The sequence below is a fragment of the Tamandua tetradactyla genome, chromosome X, assembly GCF_023851605.1.
Source record: "Tamandua tetradactyla isolate mTamTet1 chromosome X, mTamTet1.pri, whole genome shotgun sequence".
Taxonomy (NCBI): Eukaryota; Metazoa; Chordata; class Mammalia; order Pilosa; family Myrmecophagidae; genus Tamandua; species Tamandua tetradactyla.
Window position 1 is genome coordinate 2035103 of NC_135353.1, and position 20899 is coordinate 2056001.

Here is a 20899-nt window from a genome sequence, read left to right on the forward strand (position 1 = left end):
ATTCTACTGGAGCATCGACCCAGAATCAAGAAGAGAAAAATGACACCTCCCCTTCCATTCACATGGCAACGATTCACCCTTGGTGGCCCACAACCTCATTTCACTGCATTTAATTTGCTTCAACTACTTGGACCGACCACTCTGGGCATAGTGCCACAAACCACAGAGCTGCCTCGGGCCTCGGTGAGCTCCCAGCGTAACGGCCCAGCGGCAGGTGGGAAGGGCTGGATATGAGGTCCGACCAGCGCTGTGGACGCGTATACTTGCGTTTTTACACACAGACGTACACCGCCGGTGCAGACGCTGTAGAAGGGCTCGAAGGTGGTGGTGGTGGGGCGCGGGCCAAGAAAGAGCAGCCTAGGTCCACCCTGCACACGTTTCCAACTCCACAGTCCGGGAAGGACCGACTCGCAGACCGCAGGACAGACTGCGGCGCCACGACGACCGCCTCCCATGGCCCGGTGGAGGCGACGCGGGTCGCCGAGAGAGGGCGCCAGGACGCGCCACTGCACACTGGCTGCGGACGGCTTACAGGCACCCGCGAATTTCTCAAGTGCGGCGCTCACCTAACCACCGACATCCCTTCTCCGCGGGGCCGTACGTAAGCACGTACACACGCACGTACGTACATGCGCGTGCACTACGCCGTCTCGCAGTACGCAGGAGGCACGCACGTACGCACGTACGCCACGCTCAGGCTCGCTAGGAGATGCTGTCTCCTGGCCGGGCTCTGACGTTCCGCAGACCGGCTGAGCCAGGGGCTCCAGGCCGCGGCCGCGGAGGGGCGGACGGGAAGGAAGAAAAAGAGCCGGGGGAGGAAGAGGAAGGGGCATGAAGAGGCGCGGCTGGGGGAGGAGCTGGGGGAGGAGCAGGGCGGTGCCGTGGGAAAGAACTGGGGAAGGAGCGGCTGGGGGCGGAGCTGGCGGGGACTGAGCTTCCGATGCTGGGAGTCGCGCGCTGCGGGTGGGCTTGGTTGTTGCCCCTCTGAGCCCTGCGACGTGGGTGTCCGGCCGCACTTCATCCATGGGCAGGAGTCACAGTGGCAACTTCAGGACCCTCAGCGACCCAACCCGACCCCCAGTGTCTTTCCCGGAGGGCACCGGGGCTGGAAGAGAGGCGGGAACTTGCTGGGATCCTCGAACTCCTAGGCTGGGTCCGGTCCCGCAGGGCTGAGCATCCCCCTTCCACCCCTCTCACCCCGCCGCACCTCCTCCAGCTCGCGTTTCCTCAAGCCACTCTGCCTGTGATTGCCAGTGAGGTCCTGAGATGCCGTCTTTATAAGGCCTTTTGGCAAGTGAGAAAAATCCCCACTCTTTGTATATCCTGCCACTCCTTGGATTTGACATGTCAAAAACGCAACCCATTTTTCTTGTCAAACCTGCTTTTTCTCCTCTTCTGCATCTCAGCCTTCCACTCAGTGCTGCCATGCCTTGTTCTCCCCCTTCCCTTCCCTGGCTCCTCACTCTCCACACTTACTTGATAACCATGTTCTATGGCCCTGCCTCTGAAGTTCTGGATAAAAATAAACGCATCCCTTCCTGTGTCCCCAGTGCTACTTCTTGAGTTCAGGCCTCATTGCCTGGTGCCTGTGCTGTTACAGGAGAGGCCTCATAGGTATGTGGCCTCTTGTCTTTCCTCCCTCCAGTTGGTCATCTAAATTGTAAAAACATCCCCATCAATTCCCAATTGAAATCCCTGCCAAGGCTTTTCCTGTTGAAGTTCAAACAACTTCGGGGAACCTGGGAGGGCCTTACAGTCTACCCCAGCTCTCTTTCCTTCCCTATTGCCTAACACTCCTCCAGTTCATGCTGTGCTCTGTAGGCTTTATTCCCCGAGCCTAGAATGTCCTACCATGCCACCCAGTTTTCACACATGTGATTCTCACAACCTAGAATGCCTGCCTCCTCTTCTGGCAAATTGTTCCTCCTTCAAGGTATAATTTTTACTCACCTTCTCTACCCCACCCCCACAGCATGAGGCACTATGCCTCTGAGTTCTCCTAGCATTATATGCTTTTTTTTTTTTTTACTTGAGCAGGCACTGGGAGATGAATCCAGGTCTCTGGCATGGCAGGTGAGAACTCTGCCACAGAGCCACCGTGGCCTGCCATCTCCTAGCATTTTGTACCTTTCCACCTGCATTCCTTCATTAGGCTCCTCTCATTAGGGTTGTAATGTTTTCTCAAGAGTGTGGCCTGCAGAATCTCTGAGTTCCTTGAAAGCAAGGACTATGTCTTACTCATTTCTGGAAGCTGGGTGCTTAGTAAATGCTTTTTAAATCAATAAAGGACTGCTTTCTCTTCTTTTCTAGTGAAATGCACCTACTATCTGCTTGGTGAAGCTTGAGGAAACATGAATGCTGAACATGAGGTGAGGTGGAGAGGGTACCTTTCTCATGGGACTTCAGGTCTCAGGGCTGCAAGGAACCTTAACGATCCTCGGGTCCAACTCCTCAGTGCAGGGCTCTAGGCCCAGGAGTGGTTACCTGCTTCTAGGGAGCACCCCAGAACTTCCTCTTAGGAGGTTTGAATCATGAACTGAGGATCCCGTGGAATGGTTGGCTGTTCCTTTGGCACCCTATTATTTGAAGAAATAGAACTTTGCTGAATAAGCTAGAATAGCAAAGGACCCAACTGAGGACTGATAAGGGGGAAGAAGTCTAAATACAGTGGCTACACACTGCTGTCTATCTCGCGAGGCCAGTTTGCCGCCACAGTGGATGGGTCTAGAAAGAATAGCTTCACCATGTGTTTAGGGGGCAGGGTGAGGTATTTGGCTATCCCGATGAACGAGACCAGATTACAACTCAATATTGATTTTCATTAAAAATTAAAGACAGCATCAAACCTTAAAACAATCTCATTTCTGGTAGTTATCTTCTTGTAACAGTGTCTTCACCTGCTGTTCCCATTTCTTGGCAAAGTCTTGGTGGGAATGGGCCATCACTCCCTTCCTTCTCTGGTCATCTCTAAGCACGTCAGTCTTTGTCTCCCCAAACCATTTTCACTCCCATCTTCCACTTGATGTCCCTTCTGTGGGTGCTTTAGAGCCCCTTTAGTGGTGCTGCTGTCAGCCAGCTACTCTGAGCTGGGGACTCCTCATGATTCATTTCCTATGCTCCCTCACAGAACTGACACTTCCACAACTTTCTGTAACTCGTGGGGTTAGGGGTGAGTCTGTTCCTCAAGCTCTGTTTTCTTCTCTAGACATGATTCTATTCTCATAATTCAACCCATTTTCCCTTTATGAAGTGCTTGCTCTTTCCAGGGACTACTTTTTTCCCAGGCAGTGTACCACCAGGATATTGCCTCCTGTTCTAAGGCCGCAGCACTTGCTCAGAATCTTCTTCCTGTTCTCATCCCCAGTTAGCATCTTGGAGAGCTCACTGTCCACCCTGAAGTGCCTTCTGAGCATCTGCCTTTACGGTTTCTGCTCCTCCTCTCTAAGGCCCTCCTTGCCAAGGTCCATCCACCTCCTGGGCTACAGCTGTACCTGGCAACTCACTAGCACCAGACCTCTGTGTATTCACCATCTTTGGCTTTGCACACCTAACCTCTAACCCAAATGTTCTTCCTCCCAAGCCTTTTCTTTATGCTCAGTGTGATCTCTATGCAACTCCTCTCATCCCCTGAGCCTGTCACCCTTTCTCTTTCCTTCCATCTATACTAGGTATTGAGACACGAACTACAACTTCCCTGCTAGACTTTTGCCACCACACCCTCTCCCCACTAGTCTCTTTTCCTTCTTTGATTCTGAGGTCCAGCATGCAGGTACCCTCATCTGGAGAGGGTTCCAGTTTGCTTCTGCCAAGTGTTTTGGAGCCCCACTGGTCTGGGACTGGTTTGACCCAAATACATGTTTTTTTCTGGCCTGTATTTATTGGCCAATTTGGTTTCCTTGTCTATGAACTACCTCATATTTCTATTGAGTTTTTACTTTTTGTATCAAGTTATAGGAGCTCTTTATGAAGTCTGAGTATTAACCCCATGTTGGTTGTTTGTGTTGCAGATATCTCCTGTTCCTTGGAGGCTTGTTTTCTTCTCTCTTTGCAAGGCTATTTTGGACCCAATATTTTCCTTGACTGTAGGACTCATACATTCTCCTTGACCCTAGGACTCATATATTCTCCTTGACCCTAGCCAACTGGGATGGTTGACTGCCCTACTTGGCAGCCAGGAAATGAGGGGGGAGCAGCTCCTGAGAGGGGCTATCTGTGGGGAAAAGACTTGCATGATTTTTTTTGTCCCATGGAGTTGAGAGGCATGTATTGGCTTTTAATGGGAAGGGATGGGTCCTTGCTGTAGGCTCAGTAGTTTCAGAGATGTCTGGAGAGTCCAGATGTCCTGGTTCCACCTGTTGTCCCAACTGGGCTTCTGATGTTGGCATAACAGACCTGCCTTAGTTGAGTGTTCAACCATCTTTGAAGTGCAGCTGGTCTTATCAAATCCTGGCTTTGATCTATAGGTTTTGCTGCTTTCCAAACACTGCCTGAGATGAGCGCGGCTTTGTAAGCTATCAAGGAGAGTCTCTGGTGGTCCTGCTTAGTTTTTAGTTGTTTCTTAATCACTCTCAGCTTCTTATTATCCCCTGTGGGACTTGAAGCAACTTAGTCACTATGATCCATTCCCACTGTCCTTAGAGTTGTCACTACATTCGATTCCTGGCTCTTATCACTTGCTAGGAAATTCCTCTGGCCATCGCAGCTCACCACCTGTAAAAGTACTAATACCTGGCCTACTGCCTTGTGTCCAGGTTGCCTGCATATCACCTACCCCCAAGGATGAGATCCTCATTACTAGCCAGGCAGGCTGTGAGTGGTCCTGTACTAAGACTCCATCTTATTGCCTGCTTTCTTGGACTACTCTGAAATGAACTGTCTCATATTGGGTGTTCCAGAAAACAGACTCTAAGAGGGAGTTAAGACTGCTAAAACCTTATTGGAGATGAAGTAAGCCACCAAAGGAACAAGCAGGAAGCAGGGTTGTGCAAGGTTTCCCTTCGGCCCACGATGCAGACCTGACAAATTCTCTGTCAGCCCAATAGGGAGTTGCAGAGCAAGGGTAACCTATTAGAGGGGCCAGTAGTGGACATGGGCAGTCAGGCCCTTATAGTGCCTGGCACACAGTAGGCCATCTAATCCATGGTAATTGAATGACTTGGTCCGCAGAGGAATTATGTTGCTTAGGAAAGGCAGAACTCCTGCTCCGCCTCGCAGCTTGCATTTTGCATGGGGTTTTGACCTATTTTGTGCTTAGGCAACTGCCTTGGTTGTGAAGGGGATTTGTTTCCAGGGTATTTGCTAACCAGGCATCAGTGTTTAAGCACATCTTAATGGGAAGGGGCAATTCTGAATACAAAAGTATCATATGAAAGCAACTTTAATTGATTGAATATCTGTAAGCGCCTGTTCTGTAAGAGGCTCCTCAAAGATGCACGCTCACTTCTATGTTACTCAGGGCTCATAGAGAGTTTCTTGTAGGCAGATGTTTGAATCATGGATTCTAAAACAAGACAGAATGAGGTTAGGTAAGTTTGATGAAGAAGGATCCGCTAACCCTGGGTAAGGGGCCAAGGAGGTCTTAACAGGCGGGGGCGTCGGAGCTATGTCTTGGAGGTAAAATAGATTTTTTTTTTTTGGTGGAAAACTGGGGAAGGGCACCCTGAAAGGGTTAGATGCATTCGGGAAATTGAGAGATTTGACTCGTGCAGATTAGCATGTAGTGCGAGTTCATGGGCTATATTCTGGGTGTAGCAGGCAAGTGCCCTTACTTGGATTTCATTGCCTGCAACTGTTGATTCTCTTCCTGAGAAGAATTTATTGATTTATGCATTTGGTCAGTCAGTCCTCTGAAGGGTCAGACAGTGTGTAGAATAAGATGCGGCTCCTCTTTGCCTCAGTAGTAGTCTTATCAGCATGAGCAGGTCTTCCCTGTAGCAAATCTTCCCTAAGGGTAGTTGGCCACTTCATTTCCTGACTTGTGATGGTTTTCGACTCTTGTTCCTGATTTTGAAATTGTTTGCAGAGTGGAAGATGATGTTAAGATTCTAGATTCTGAGGATTGAGGTGGGGTGGGGTGGGGTGGGCTGGTAGAGAGTGGTGGAGCCATATCTCCCCAGGCCCCCATCAGAAAGTTGATTTTCCCCATTTGGCTCCCTAAATTGCACGTGTGGAGAAGTATGACTGCTGGAGGAGGAAGGTGTGGTGCATGATTCCCCAGGCCAGCTCACGTGTTGGCCTGAGCTGCTGTGGTGTCCAGGGCCTCTGGAAATGCTGCTTTTAAAGGAGGAAGGTGGGTTGTGACAATAAGAGGATGAAGGGAGGCTGGCTTTGGCACATTGTATCACTCAGCTAGAATGTTCACAAAAGAATGCTTGGAGAAAGTGTTAGAAAAGAGGTCCATTTTGTTTATAAAGGGACAGCATTTTACCCTAATAAGGTGTTGGCTGATTCCTTATTGTGCCATCTGCTGGCCGAGTCATCTCACTTCACTTTTAACTAAAAAAGTCTGCGGTCAGAGGCATCATCTGCAAGCTGCTTCCAAGGTGAAAAGTTCCATGCGCTGCTTTTTTTTTTTTTTTTTTAATTTGGGAGTGGTATGTGTAAAAAGTGAAGTGCTAAGACTAATATGTTGATACATGGTACACTGTTTCTCCTTTCCTTCCTTTAATTTCTGTCTTGTCGATCTTTATAATTGTCCTAAGGCATATTTAAATAATATATCAAGTATTGTCCTATACCTGATTCCTAATGCTTATTACATGAAAACATAGCAGCACATTCTGTATTTTCCTTGCTAAAGGCCTGTCTGAGTCAGACCAGGCATTGGCCAGGGAGCCCATTGTTTACATTCAGTGGGTCCATGTTGATGGAGCCACTTGCTCATTTGAGTGGATATGTGTCTGTATTGCTCATATGCTGGAACCGATGTGTAGAGAACCACACAGAGGGGCTGGGCAGGTGGGTGTGGCCTTGATATTGTATAATGACAAAGTCCAGAGCCTGGGCAGCTTTGGTGTCCCACAGTTCTGGGTTTGAACCCCAGCTCTTCCTCCTCCTGTGTGGCCTTGGCAGTTACTCATTTCTTTGTAGCTCCTTCTCTTTTCTTGTAAACTACTTGCTTTACAGGGTGTTGCCAGAACATGCCATTTCACATCTTGTTCTCTCCTGCCAATGCTCAGGTTTTTAATCTTTGCTTGTATATTTGCAGTTTGGAAAGTATTCTGACTGTGAAGATTTTTCTTAGTTCTTGAGCTTTGTAACTTTCAGAGCTTTCTAACAGTGTCCAAGGGACTGTAATGAGACCTTGGTAAAGTCCCTTATGCTCTTTGGAGAATCTCAGTTGTACCATCTAGAAAGTGAGTTAGGTGGTCTAGAATCATGGTTTCAAACCTTCGTGGCTATGGAATGCTTTCATCAAAAGAAATCTGGCTGAATGTTCAGCCTGCCAAACAGATCAAAGCCAGGCTGCTCAGTTGAAGCAAGGTCTGTTCCCCATACCATTTCCTCTTCCTAACCTCCCCTTAGACCATTCCTCTTAGAGGCCCACAAAGCACACCACAGAGCACAGTTTGGAAATCTCAAACTTTAGTGTGCATTTAGATCCCTTGATGATCTTGTCAAAATGCAGATTCTGACTCAAGTTCTGATGGTGCCTGAGATTCTGCATTTCTCACCAGATTCCAAGTGATGCTGAGGCAGCTGGATTGTGAACAACATTTTGACCAGCAAGAGTCTGACACTGAATGCCTCTTACCTCATGTCCTTTGATTCTGAGTTCCTTGCTTACTGGTACTCTGATTATATCATATATTGAAAACTTGTGCAGAACGAATATTTCTGTTGAGGGATGTGAAAGAGACTGCAAGGACTTGTTTCTCTCTCAACTTTGGGTATATGAAGTATTTGTAAAATATTTTGTAAAGAACACAATTTTGGGCTAAGAAGCTATTGAATTATCCATTCAATTAGGATGAGCTGCACTTTGGTTCTAGGAAATTTGGTCTCTTAGGAGGTCTAATTACGAGAGAGTTAATGAACAGGTTACAAAGGCTAATGGGGTACCCAAAACAAAGCGTCTATGTGAATGTTCTCTACCCTTTTGATCTGAAGCTGAATTGAGTGCCCTAATGATGGAGAACACTTTTTCTTCTACATTCTGTTTTGGGAGTCCTCTCCAAACAGCCAGATTCTTCTACATTCTGTTTTGGGAGTCCTCTGTGAACAGCCAGAGGATCAGTTGCTGTTTGGCAGATCATAGGTCTTTGCTTGTCAATATTTGTCTGTTTCAGTTTAGCAATGTCATGGCTAAGATGGGGAGCCCATTTCGGTGGGGGTAAGAAGAACCCAATTTCTGGAATGACCAAAATGACAGAAGATCAGAGTGCTCTTTGCAGTTTTGCCCTGGTCCTACATTTAGAAGCCCCATGAGGGCAGAGATGGCCTGTGCACAACTGAGAAAGGAAGGGTGGTTTGAATGTCAGGCTGAATCAAAACATGGAGATATTCTTTTTATGCTAAGTTGGAGAAGAGAGCAGTCAGGTAGATATGTGTTCTGAGGTATTGTCGATAGGATTCTACAGTGTCAGGCCTGTGGGGACACACAGGGAATGGGCCATGGCCTTTCCCTCCTCCAAGAATGAAAGTTTCAGGGGCCTTAAGAAAGGTAAACTCAAAGGTTCTGGAAGCTCTAAGGAGGGAGAGACAACTTCTGGCAAGGGGTGGCAGGGCTGGGGCCATGGGAGCCCAGCACCAAGGGGGTGCTGATGTAGGCCATACAGTGAATGCATTGTGCCCTGTGTTCCTGTCACTTCCCCCAAATATTCAGTTTGCCACAGGTACATCTGGAGGGCCTGTGAGTGAGGCTTCCCTGGACACTGTTTATAAAGCATAAGAATCTCTTTTCCCAGTCCTCCTTCCCATCCAGACCTCTCCTTCCCCAACCCTGGTACAAAAGCTGCTTGCTTGACCAGACAACTGGGCACCATTCCCTGGCCAAGTTGACACATAAATCCAACCATCACAGTCCACCCCTTGTCAACTTGGCCGCTACACATATCACCTTAAATCATACTTAATCTCTAAATAAATAAAAAATAGTAACACCCGTATTTTTTGCCTGATGATACTCTACTGTTCTGTGTATACCCAGAAATACACTAATTCTCTCCATAATAGGGTGAAAGTCCTTGGGTAATATTACTCTCTCTTTTTTTTTAATGATACAAGTGATGCTTTTAATTGTTTAGCTCTCACAGTTCTCACATACCAAAAACTGAGAAATCCATGATTTCTTTTCAAAATGAATGTGAGAAGCAAGGTCCTGGAAGACTGTTGCTCTTTTTCTCTTTCTTCAGCTGTTTCTATTGAGACGGTTGCACCCAGCTGCTGGCCTACTAGGAGCTGCTTCTTTCCATCATCAGCACCTCCTCCCCCTGCACAGGTGAGGCTTACATGCTATCTTGGACTGTAGGTCCCCTGGGAACTCCTACAGCCTACTTTCCTTTTATTACACACAATTTCATGCTAGACAAGTTGTCTCTTGGGAGAATATTCACTCTTAAACTTGATAGTCTATAATTTAAATACTATGACATGAACAATACAACTTATATGGTAAAAGGTTAAGATAGAGAAGAAAACAAAGATATTTGCTTTATGTATAAACACAAACATGCTCATAACAAAGCAGGGAGGAAATATTAATACAATCAGTCCTCATTGCTGTAACTATTTGGCTTGGCAGGTCAGACGACACTCAGCTCATGATAGGCAACCCAGGTCTTATGGTAACTTGTTGACCCATGGTTAACCATTCATTCTCTACTAAGGTCCAGTATCAGGCCAAAAGCTATTTCTCAGAAGGGGAGTAGTTGTCTTCAGAGAATAGCAAAGCTTTACTCCAAAATTCTAAGAGCCTGGATTGTGATTCTCCTACAGGGGCTTGCCAAAGGCTCCAGACAGCATCTGTATTTGCCACTGATACTTCCAGCACCATTGGATCTCCTGGATCATATTGCTCAAGTGGCAGAACAGCTTGTACAGCAGCCTGGACTTGTCATAAAGCTTCCTCTTGTTCAGGTCCCCACTCGAAACTAACAGCTTTTCTGGTCATTCAGTAATGGGCCAGAGTAGCACACCCAAATGAGAAATGGGTTGTCTCCAAAATGCAGAGACCAACTAGGCATTATGCCTCTTTTTGCTCATAGGAGGGGCCAGATGCAGCAACTTATCCTTCAGCTTAGAAGGGATATCTTGACATGCTCCACATCATTGGACACCTGGAAATTTCACTAACGTATAAGGTCCCTCTCTTTTTGTTGAATTTTTCTCCCATCCCCTGACACACAAATGCCTTACCAATAATTCTCCCATAGTTTCTGCTTCTTGCTCACTAAGTCCAATCGACATGATATTATCAATATTATGAGCCAGTGTTATGTTTTCTGGGCGGGAGAAACAATCAAGGTCCCTGTACATAAGATTATGACATAGGGCTGAAGAGTTGATATACCCCTGAGGAAGGACTATTAAGGTATACTGCTGGCTTTGTCAGCTGAAAGCAAACTGTTTCTGGTGGTCCTTACTAATAGCAATTGAGAAAAAAGCATTTGCCAGATCAATAGCTGCATAGCAGGTACCAGGGGATGTGTTGATTTGATCAAGCAATGATACCACATCTGGAACAGCAGTTTCAATTGGAGTCATCGCCTGGTTAAGTTTATGATAACCCATTACATTCCTCCAAGACCCATTTGTTTTCTGCACAGGCCAAATAGGAGAGTTGAACGGGGATGTGGTGGGAATCACCACCACTGCATCCTTCAAATCCTTGATGGTGGCAGTAATCTCTGTAATCCCTCCAGGAATCCAATATTGCTTCTGATTTACTATTTTGCTAGGTAGGTAGGAGCAGCTCTAGTGGCTTCCACTTGGCCTTTCCTACCATAATAGCCCTCGCTCCACAATTCAGGTAACCAGTGTGGGGATTCTTCCAGTTGCTGAGAATGTATATTCCAATTATGCTTTCCAGAACTGTGGAAATAACCACAGAATATATCTGGGGACCCACTAGACCCAATGTGAGACAGACTTGAGCTAAAACGCCATCAATCATCTGATTTCCAAAAGCCTCTACTCTGACTAGTGGACCAGAGTGACGTCTTGGGTCTTCCTGGAAGTAATGTCACTTCTGAGCCAGTGTCTAAAAATCCCCAAAATATCTGATCACTTCCTTTTTCCCAGTGCACAGTCACCCTTGTAAAAGGCTATAGGTCTCCTTGGGGGAAGGCTGGGAAGAAGGTTAATTGTAAAGTTTTGGCAGAGTAGCGAGGTCCTTCCCCAAGGGCTCTGGGTGTGTAAAGCATCTCTAGTCTGGGAATTGATTAAAGGACTTGATTCTCTGTTTTTGTAATTCAAGTTAGATTTTTTTTTTCACTTGACCTAGAACACTTCTGCTTATACAGATTGTGTTAGTTTGCAAGCTGCCGGAATGTGATATACCAGAACTGGAATGGCTTTTACAAAAGGGGAATTTAATAAGTTACAAGTTTACAGTTCTAAGGAAGTGAAAGTGTCCAAATTAAGGCACCAACAAGAGGTTACCTTCACTCAAAATCCAATGGGTCAGGAACACCTTTGTCAGCTAGGAAGTCACGTAGCTGGCCTCTGCTGGTCCCATCTCCTGGGCTCCATTGCTATCAGCCTCTGTGCTGGTTTGAAAGGAAGCATGCCCCCTAAGAAAAGCCATGTTTTAATGTAAATCCCATTTCATAACGGTAGAATAATCTCTATTCAAAACTGTATGTTTGAAACTGTAATGAGATCATCTCCCTGGATGATGTGATTTAGTCAAGAATGGTTGTTAAACTGGATTAGGGGATGACATGTCTCCACCCATTTGAGTGGGTCTTGATTGGTTTACTGGAGTCCTATAAAAGAGGAAATATTTTGGAGAATGAGAGATTCAGAGAGAGCAGAGAATGCTGCAGCACCACGAAGCAGAGAGTACAACAGCCAGTGACCTTTGGAGATGAAGAAGGAAAACGCCTCCTGGAGAGCTTCATGAAACCGGAAGCCAAGAGAGAAAGCTAGCAGATGACGCCATATTCGCCATGTGCCCTTCCAGCCGAGAGAGAAGCCCTGACTGTGTTCGCCATGTGCCTTCTCACTTGAGAGAGAAACCCTGAACTTCATCGGCCTTCTTGAACTAAGGTATCTTTCCCTGAATGCCTTTGATTGGACATTTCTATAGACTTATTTTAATTGGGACATTTTCTCGGCCTTAGAACTGTAAACTAGCAACTCATTAAATTCCCCTTTTAAAAGCCATTCCGTTTCTGGTATATTGCATTCCGGCAGCTAGCAAACTAGAACAGCCTCTGTTCCTGTTGGGGTTTCTTACTTTGCTTCTCTGGGGCGGGCTTTCATCTCTTGGCTTCCTTTGGCTCTCTGCAGGTTCTGGCTTGCTTAACATGGCAACGTCTGCTGGGCTCCAAGCATCTCTAAACATCTGTGTCTCTGTTCTCCATGTGTCCACAACTGTGTCAGACCTGCTGTGAAGTTTCTTCCAGCTCTGAGGATTCTGTCTTTTCTGTCATTTCTGACTCTCAAAATGTTCCCTCTTTTAAAGGATTCCAATAAATTAATCAAGATCTGCCTGGAATGGGTGGAGTCACATCTCCATCAGTCACACTCACAATTAGGTGTGTCATATCTCGGTGGAGATGCTTTAATCAAAAGATTCCAACCTACAGTATTGAATCAAGATTAAAAGAAATGGCTGCCAGGCAGGCCATGGTAGCTCAGCAGGCAGAGTTCTCACCTGCCATGCTGGAGACCTAGGTTCAATTCCCAGTGCCTACTCATGCAAAAAAAGAAGAAAGAAATGACTGCCTCCACAAAATTGGATCAGGATTAAAACCTGTTTTTTTTTTTTTTTTAGGGTACATAATACTTTCAAACCAGCACACAGATCGGCAAGAATTTAGACTTCCCATCTATTTCTAGGTACCCCATGATCTACTAGCCAATGTCATAGGCCTGTGGAAGTCAGAATATTTTGATTGATCTTTTGAATCTGCCATCCATTATGCTGTCCATTATGTTCATGGTAGCCATGCCTACCTTCTCTTCAGCAATGAAGTGCTACCAGTTGGTTCTGCCAACTTGGTATCCAGTCATTTCCATTGTGTTTAAAGATTCCATCTCAGTGATGGCAGTTCCTACAGTAATATCTGACCTACAGAGAATGGCAACTGCAGAGCTATTCATGGATGATGGAGCCAGTCCCACGAATTTATTTCTTAAGGTTCTGGTGAAAGATGCGTCCTCTGTACATTCCTGGGGTTTGTGAGCAGGTCTTCCATGATAAATCCACTCTAACATTCTCATCTCTCTAAGCCTCTGGATGCCCTCATCTACGTTATACCAGGGCAGTTCTGGCATTTCACCCTCAGGTAATGTTGGCCACCTTTTGTTCCACGTTTCAACCAGCCATCCAAACAAACTGTTATGCCCTTTCTAACCCCTTGAGCTACAACACTGAATGCAGAATCTGTGCTTAGTGGACCCATATCAATAAATTCAGCTTGATCAAACTTTATCTTCCTTCCACTATTATCCCACACCCTTAATATCCATTCCCACACATATTCCCCTGATTTCTGCCTATATAAATTGGAAAACACATGCAATTCTTTTGGGGTGTAGCACATTGCCTCATGGGTCACCCATTGTACCTTGCCTTTCAGGACCTGTTGGGACTTTAGCTATGGTCTGCAAGAAGAGAGAGGTATTGGGTGTGGGTCATGAAAAGAATGGGGAGTGTTTTTCAAGTCAATTACCTCAGGGCGTTCCATTGCAGTTTAATCTGGTAAAAGAGGTTTAATCTCTCCAGACAGAAGAATGAGGAGTGTTTTACCAGGGGAAGTGGTTACAGGTTTAACAGGCACTAAAGGGTTAATCTCTTCAGGTGAAGTTTGGATGGCAGACTCTTCAGGGCATGCTGGAGTTTGGGTGGCTGTTCCTCAGGGCAGGCTGTAAGTACGGTGGCTGTTTCCTCAGGGAAGACTATTACAGGATTAATTAACAGAGACTCAGCAGAATCTAGGGTTTCATTGTCCCCATTGGCATCATTATTAACCCATATGTCCCCATCCCAATTTGCAGGATCCCATTCCTTTCCAATCAATGCCCTCACTTTAAAAGCCAACACCTTGTAAGGTTGAGAATTTAGTTTACATTGTAAATCTGCTACTCGCACAGTGAGACTCTGGGTCTGGTTTTCAGAGATCTCAAGTCTGCAGCCAGAGGAAGTACGATTTTCTCTCAGGGCACACATAGAAATTTACGTTTTTCGTATGATGCTTAAGTTGCAAATCTGAAGCCTCAGCTCATCCAGTTCTTTTATAACTGTATCCAGCATATCTAGTAGCAACCAGCCAACATCGTTATTCCTTTTAACTCCACAGAACTTGTTTAAGATGTTCAAAACAGTCTCACCCCGAGCCTTGCCTCATATAAGCACATGTTTAGGATAATCAAATGTTGATATTTTGCATATCTCTATTTACAACTCACACCGCACTGTCAGTGCCATCTTGATTATTGGAAATAGGGTCACTATGCCTTTGAACCTAATCAGAGTAGAAAACCAATTATAAAAACCCATTTTTAACATTCTGTTTCTCAAGAACCAGTCCCAGTACCAAAGCTGTATTAGTCCGAATTCTCTAGGTAAACAGAACCAACAGGAGATATCTGTAAATATGAGATTTTTTAAGAATATGATATCTCATTCAACTGTGGGGATGCATAAGTCCAAATTCTGTAGGGCAGTTGTAAGCTGGCAACTCTGATGAACGTTTTCAGTGAATTCCCAAGGAGGAGCTGGCTGCCTGAAGTAGAGATGAAAATTCTCTCTTCTGATTGCTGAAGTTATCATTTCTCCTTTTAACACCTTCAAATGATTGGATTTAATGTCTCTCATTGCTGAAGACACTTTTCCTTAGTTGATTATAGATATAATCAGTCATGGATGCAATCAACTTACTGAAGATTTAAGTCCACAAAATGTCCTTACAGTAGTGGTGAGGCCAGTGCTTGCTTGATCAAACAACTGGGCACCATTACCTAGCCAAGTTGACACATAAACCTAACCATTGCAAACCCTGTATATTTTAAGCCTTACCTTCCCATTCCCTATCAGCAGTTCATTCCCTTGTAACCCAAATTCTAGATTCTGACTGAGTTTGCTTATTCTAATTATTTCAATTCAGTGAAATCAAACAGTATTTGTTCTTTTGTGAATGGATTATTTCACTCTATATGGTGTTCTCAGGGTTCATTCATGTTGTTGCATGTATCAGGACTTCATTCCTTTTTATGGCTGAATAAGTTTTGTATAATGTATAAAGTAAGGGTCCTCCTTTTGTTTTTTTTTTGCATATGGAGATCCAGTTTTCGCAGCACTGTTGCTGAAGAGACTATTCTTTCCCAATTGAATGGTCTTTGCCCCCTTGTCAAAAATCAGTTGGCCATAAATGTGTGGGTTAATTTCTGAGCTCTCAATTCTATTTCATTTGTCTATATGTCTGTCTTTGGGACTGTACCATGCTGTTTTGATTATTGTGGCTTTATAATTAGTTTTAAGATCAGGAGGTGTGAGTCCAATTTCATTCTTTTTCAAGATCGCTTTATGTACCCTTCCATATAATTTTTTAAAAACTTTTTTATTGTATAATGTAACATATATGCAAAGCAACGAAATAAAAAAGCATTAGTTTTCAAAGCACTCTTCAACAAGTAGTTACAGGGCAGATAGATCCCAGAGTTTGTCATGGGCTCCTATACGATCCTCTCGTAATTTTCCTTCTAGCTGCTCCAGAATATAGGAGGCTAGAAGGCTTAAATATTTTTTTTTATCACCACAATTGCCTTTTTTCTTTCTTTTGTGTGAAAAATAACATATTTACAAAAAGCAAGAAATTTCAAAGCACAGCACCACAACTGGTTGTAGAACACATTTCAGAGTTTGACATGGGTTACAATTCCACAATTTTAGGTTTTTACTTCTAACTGCTTTAAGATACTGGAGACTATAAAAGATAAGAATTTAATGATTCAGCATTCATATTCATTTGTAAATCCTATCTTCTGTGTATAACTCCACCATCACCTTTGATATTTCCACATCTCTCTTTAGGGTGTTTGGGCTATGGCCATTCTAACTTTTTAATGTTGGAAGGGTCTGTCACTAATATGGGGTAGGGAGCTGGAACTCTCTGGATGTTCCAGAGTGGCTGGGCTGTTTAGGTTTTGGGACTTATCTGGTCCAGAGACCCTTCAGGAGATTGTAGGTCTCTAGAAAGTTACCCTAGTGCATGGAACCTTTGTAGAATCTTATATATTGCTCTAGGTGTTCTTTAGGATTGGCTGGAATGGTCCTGATTGGGGTTTGGTAGGTTATGATAGGTAGCAAGGTCTACCTGAAGCTTGTGTAAGAGCGACCTCCAGAGTAGCCTCTCGACTCTGTTTGAACTCTCTCTGCCACTGATACTTTATTAATTACACTTCTTTTCCCTCCTTTTGGTCATGATGGAATTGCTGATACCATGGTGCCAGGTCAGGATTCATCCGGGGCAGTCATCTCCCATGTCGCCAGGGAGACTTTCACCCCTGGATGTCATGTCCCAGGTAGAGGGGGAGGCTTGTAGAGGTGGGCTTAGAGAGAGTGAGGCCACATCTGAGCAACAACAGAGGTCCTCCAGAAGTAACTCTTAGGCATACCTACGGGTAGTCTGAACTTCTCCACTACCTACATAAGCTTCACAAGAGTAAGTCTCAAGATTAAGGGCACCATCCATATTATTTTTTTTTTTTGCATGAGCGGGCTCCAAGAAATGAACCCAGGTCTCTGGCATGGCAGGCAAGAAATCTGCCACTGAGCCACCATTCCACTGCCTGATGTTTGATTATTTTAATTGCTATTGTGAATGGAATTTTTTTCTTGATTTCTTCTTCTGATTGTTCGTTGCTTGTGTATATAAGCACTACTGATTTTTTTGACTATTGGTGTTGTACCCTACCACTTTTGAATTCATTTGTTGGTTCTAGGAGCTTTGCTGTAGTTCAGGATTTTCTGTATATAGGATTATGTTGTCTATGAATAGGGAAAGTTTTACTTCTTCTTTTATAAAATTTGGATGACTTCTATTTCTTTTTCTTGATTATTCTGGCAAGAACTTCCAACACAATGATGAATAACAGTGGTGACAGTAGACATACTTGTCTTGTTTTTAATGTAATTTTATTGAGATATATTCACATACCATATAATCATCAAAAGTGTACAATCAGTGGTTCACAGAATCATTGTATAGTTGTACTTTCATCACCACAATTAATTTTCTAACATTTTCATTATTCCAAAAAATACATATAAGAATAAAAATTAAAATTAAAAAGAGCACCCAAAACATCCCATATTCCTTATCCCTGCTATTATTTATTTATTTTGTCCTTATTTTTTTACTCATCTGTCCATACAGTAGATGAAGGGAATGTCAGCCAGAAGGTTTTCAGATAATACTGTCACAGTGTAAAAACTATATAGTTATACAATAGTCTTCAAGAATCAAGGCTACTGGATTACATTTTAACAGTTTCAGCTATTTCCTTCTAGTTGTTATAATGTACTTGAAACTAAAAGGGAATATCTTTGTATTGCGTAAGAATAACCTTCAGAATGACCTCTCAATTCTATTTGAAATCTCTCAGGCAATGAAACTTTATTTTGTTTCATCTGTCTTCCCCCTTTTGGTCAAGAAGGCTTTCTCAATCCCACAATGCCGAGTTTAGGCTCATTCCCAGGAGTCATGTCCCACATTGCCAGGGAGATTTACACCCCTGGGAGTCATGTCCCACATAGTGGGGAAGGGCAATGAGTTCACCTGCAGAGTTGGCTTTGAGAGAGAGACCACATCTGAGCAACAAAAGAGGTTCTCTGGGGGTGACTTTTAGGCATAATTATAAGTAGTCATAGCTTCTCCTTTGCAGGCATAAGTTTCATAAAGGCAAGCCCCTAGAGCAAGGGATAGGCCTATTAAATTAGTTGTCCCCAATGCTTGTGAGAATATCAGAAACTCCCCAGGTGAGGAAATTTAATATTTCTACATTTTTCCCCAGTTCCTCAAGAGGGCTTTGCAAATACTTTTTTCTTTTTTTTGTATGCTCTATGGCAGGGTCACTTTTCATTTTTTTTCCATGTGAGTATCCTGTTATGCAAATACTTTTTTATTCACTGCCCAGATTACTCCGGGATGTATTGGGGCATCACACTAACTTATACAAACCAAGAAGATCTCACTCTCTCTACAAGTTTCCATGTAATTATGGTATTTGAAATAACTGATCATACAAGATAAATTTGTATGCTACAGAAAATATAAATTTTGCACCAAATAAACATTTCTCCCTTTGGTCTCACATTGAAGTTGAAGTTTTAAAACACTGTCAATATCATCCTTTAATCTTTAGTCTGATTTGCCTTAGTCCTAACCAGATCTGCTTCATTCATTCAAATCTCTAATTGAAGTCAGATCTCCTTTTCAGCTTTTTTAAACAGTTGCTGTATGGGGGAATACTGACTTTCAGAGCTACAGAACTCTAACTTTGAGTCTCTGTTGTCACACAGATACCCAAAATTCCAGGCCTGACCAGTTCATACACAATGACCTCAGCATCTCAGATTTTAGAAAGAACCATTACAACTCAAGAATAGATGTGCCTGCTATGAGAGCTTACAATGTAGGAACCTTTACAGTAAGCCTTCCCCTGAAAACCTGTGCTCTCTGATTCAATTCTCAGAGTTTGCACATTATAGTTAGTCCATATTAGTGAGGCATTATAGTATTTGGCTTTTCATTTCTGGCACTAACTCAACATACTGTCCTCAAGGTCCATTCATCTAGTTGCATGCCTCATTGTTTCATTACTTCTTGCAGCCACTCAATATTCCATTGTATGTATACCGCACAATTTGCCATTCCATTCATCAGTGGCTGTACCTTTAGGCCACCTCCAGTCACTGTAAACGTGAATACTGTCACCATAAACACCAGTGTGCAAATGTCCATAATGTCTGTGCTTTCAGTTCTTCCAGATACTTGATGACAGGGTTGTAGGATCGTATAGCAATTCTATACTTTAGTCTCCTGTGGAACCACCACACTGCCCTCCGGAGGGACTGCACCATTTTACTTCCCTACCAACAGTGAATAGGGAAGAGTACATCCCTCTCTTCACATTTTCTTCTTTTGTCTTTCTATTTTTAAAGTTTTATTCACATATCATACCATCCATCCTAAGTAAACAATCAGTGGTTCATAGTATAATCACAGTTATTCATTCAGCACCACAATCTATATGAGGACCTTTACATATCTTCCACAAAGAAAGAGGAAGAGGAAGAATGAAAAAGAATAAGATATTAAAAATAAGAAAATAATATAAAAATAAAAAATAAAAAGAAACAACACCAACACAAGAAATCCCATACCACTCCCTTATATCCCCTTCTTACTGACATTTAGCTTTGGTATATTGCCTCTGTTACATTTAATGGAAGCATATTACAATGTTACTGTTAACTATAGGCTCTAGTATGCATTGATTATATTTTTTCCATATACCATCCTATTTTAAGCACCTTGCGTTGTTGATATTTGTTTTGTCTCATGTAAAAACATTTTTATATGTGTACATTTAATCACCATCATTGTCCACTCTAGGTTTCACTAAGTTATACGGTCCTGGTCTTTATCTTCTATCTTTCCTTCTGGTCTCATACATGCCCCCACCCTTCTCTCTTAATCACATTCATACTCTGCTTCATTCAGTGAACTTATATTATTGTGTTACCAACAGATAGTATTGTGCTATCCATTTCTGGATCTTTATAATCAGTCCTGTTGAACATTCTGTACTCCTTCAGCATCAAATGCTCAATATCTAGCCTCTGTCTCCTGATAATCTGTATATTGGTTTGCTAAAGCTGCCAGAATGCAATATAGCAGAAATGGAACAGCTTTTAAAGAGGGAATTTATTGCATTACAAGTTTACAGTTCTAAGGCTGTGAATATATCTAAATCAAGACACCATGAAGAGGTTCCTTCACCCACGAAAGGCTGATACTGTCTAGAATAATTCTGTCAGCTAGGAAAGCACACGAGTGGCATCTGCTGCAGTCTTTGGCTTCTGATTGCCTCTGTCAGCTGGGAAGGCATGTGGGGAAGTCTGCTAACTTTTTCTCCTGGCTTCCCCAGGGGCATTTTCCTTCTATACCTCTGAAGGTCTCTGGCTGTGTGGGCTCTGTCTGCTTTGAAGCTTTCTCCAAAAGTATTCCCTCTTAAAGGGCTCCAATAAGTGCCCACCTTGAATGGGTGGAGACATCACCATGGAAACCACCTAACAGGTTTCACCCACAGTTGGGTGGGTCATGTCTCCATGGAACAACTTAATCAAAAGATACCACCCAATAATATTGAATGAAGATTAAAGATTAAAGAACATAGCTTTTCTGGGGTACACAACAGTTACAAACCAGTATACTGTGTTTTCAACTTTAGCTCTTAAAGACCGCTCATTAATGTTAGTTCATATTAGTGAGACCATACAGTATTTTTCCTTTTGTTTCTGACTAATTATATTCAACATGTCTTCAGTGTTCATCATTGTTGTATGCTTCATGACTTTATTCTGTCTTACCACTGTGTAATGTTCCATCATATGTATATATCACAATTTCTTTATCCACTCGCCCATTGATGGCACTTGGCCTGTTTCCATCTCTTGGCAGTCATGAATAATGCCACTACAAACATTGCTGTGCAAATGTCCATT

General features: G+C 43.5%; 1 long non-coding RNA gene across 1 annotated transcript; it reads left to right on the top strand.

Moving 5' to 3' along the window:
- The first annotated feature begins 708 nt into the window (after positions 1 to 708).
- LOC143671226 (uncharacterized) lies at positions 709 to 20209 on the top strand. Its single transcript, XR_013169508.1, has 3 exons — positions 709 to 1294; positions 2311 to 2369; positions 9354 to 20209. It is a non-coding gene; the product is annotated as an uncharacterized LOC143671226 (long non-coding RNA).
- Positions 20210 to 20899: the final 690 nt, after the last annotated feature.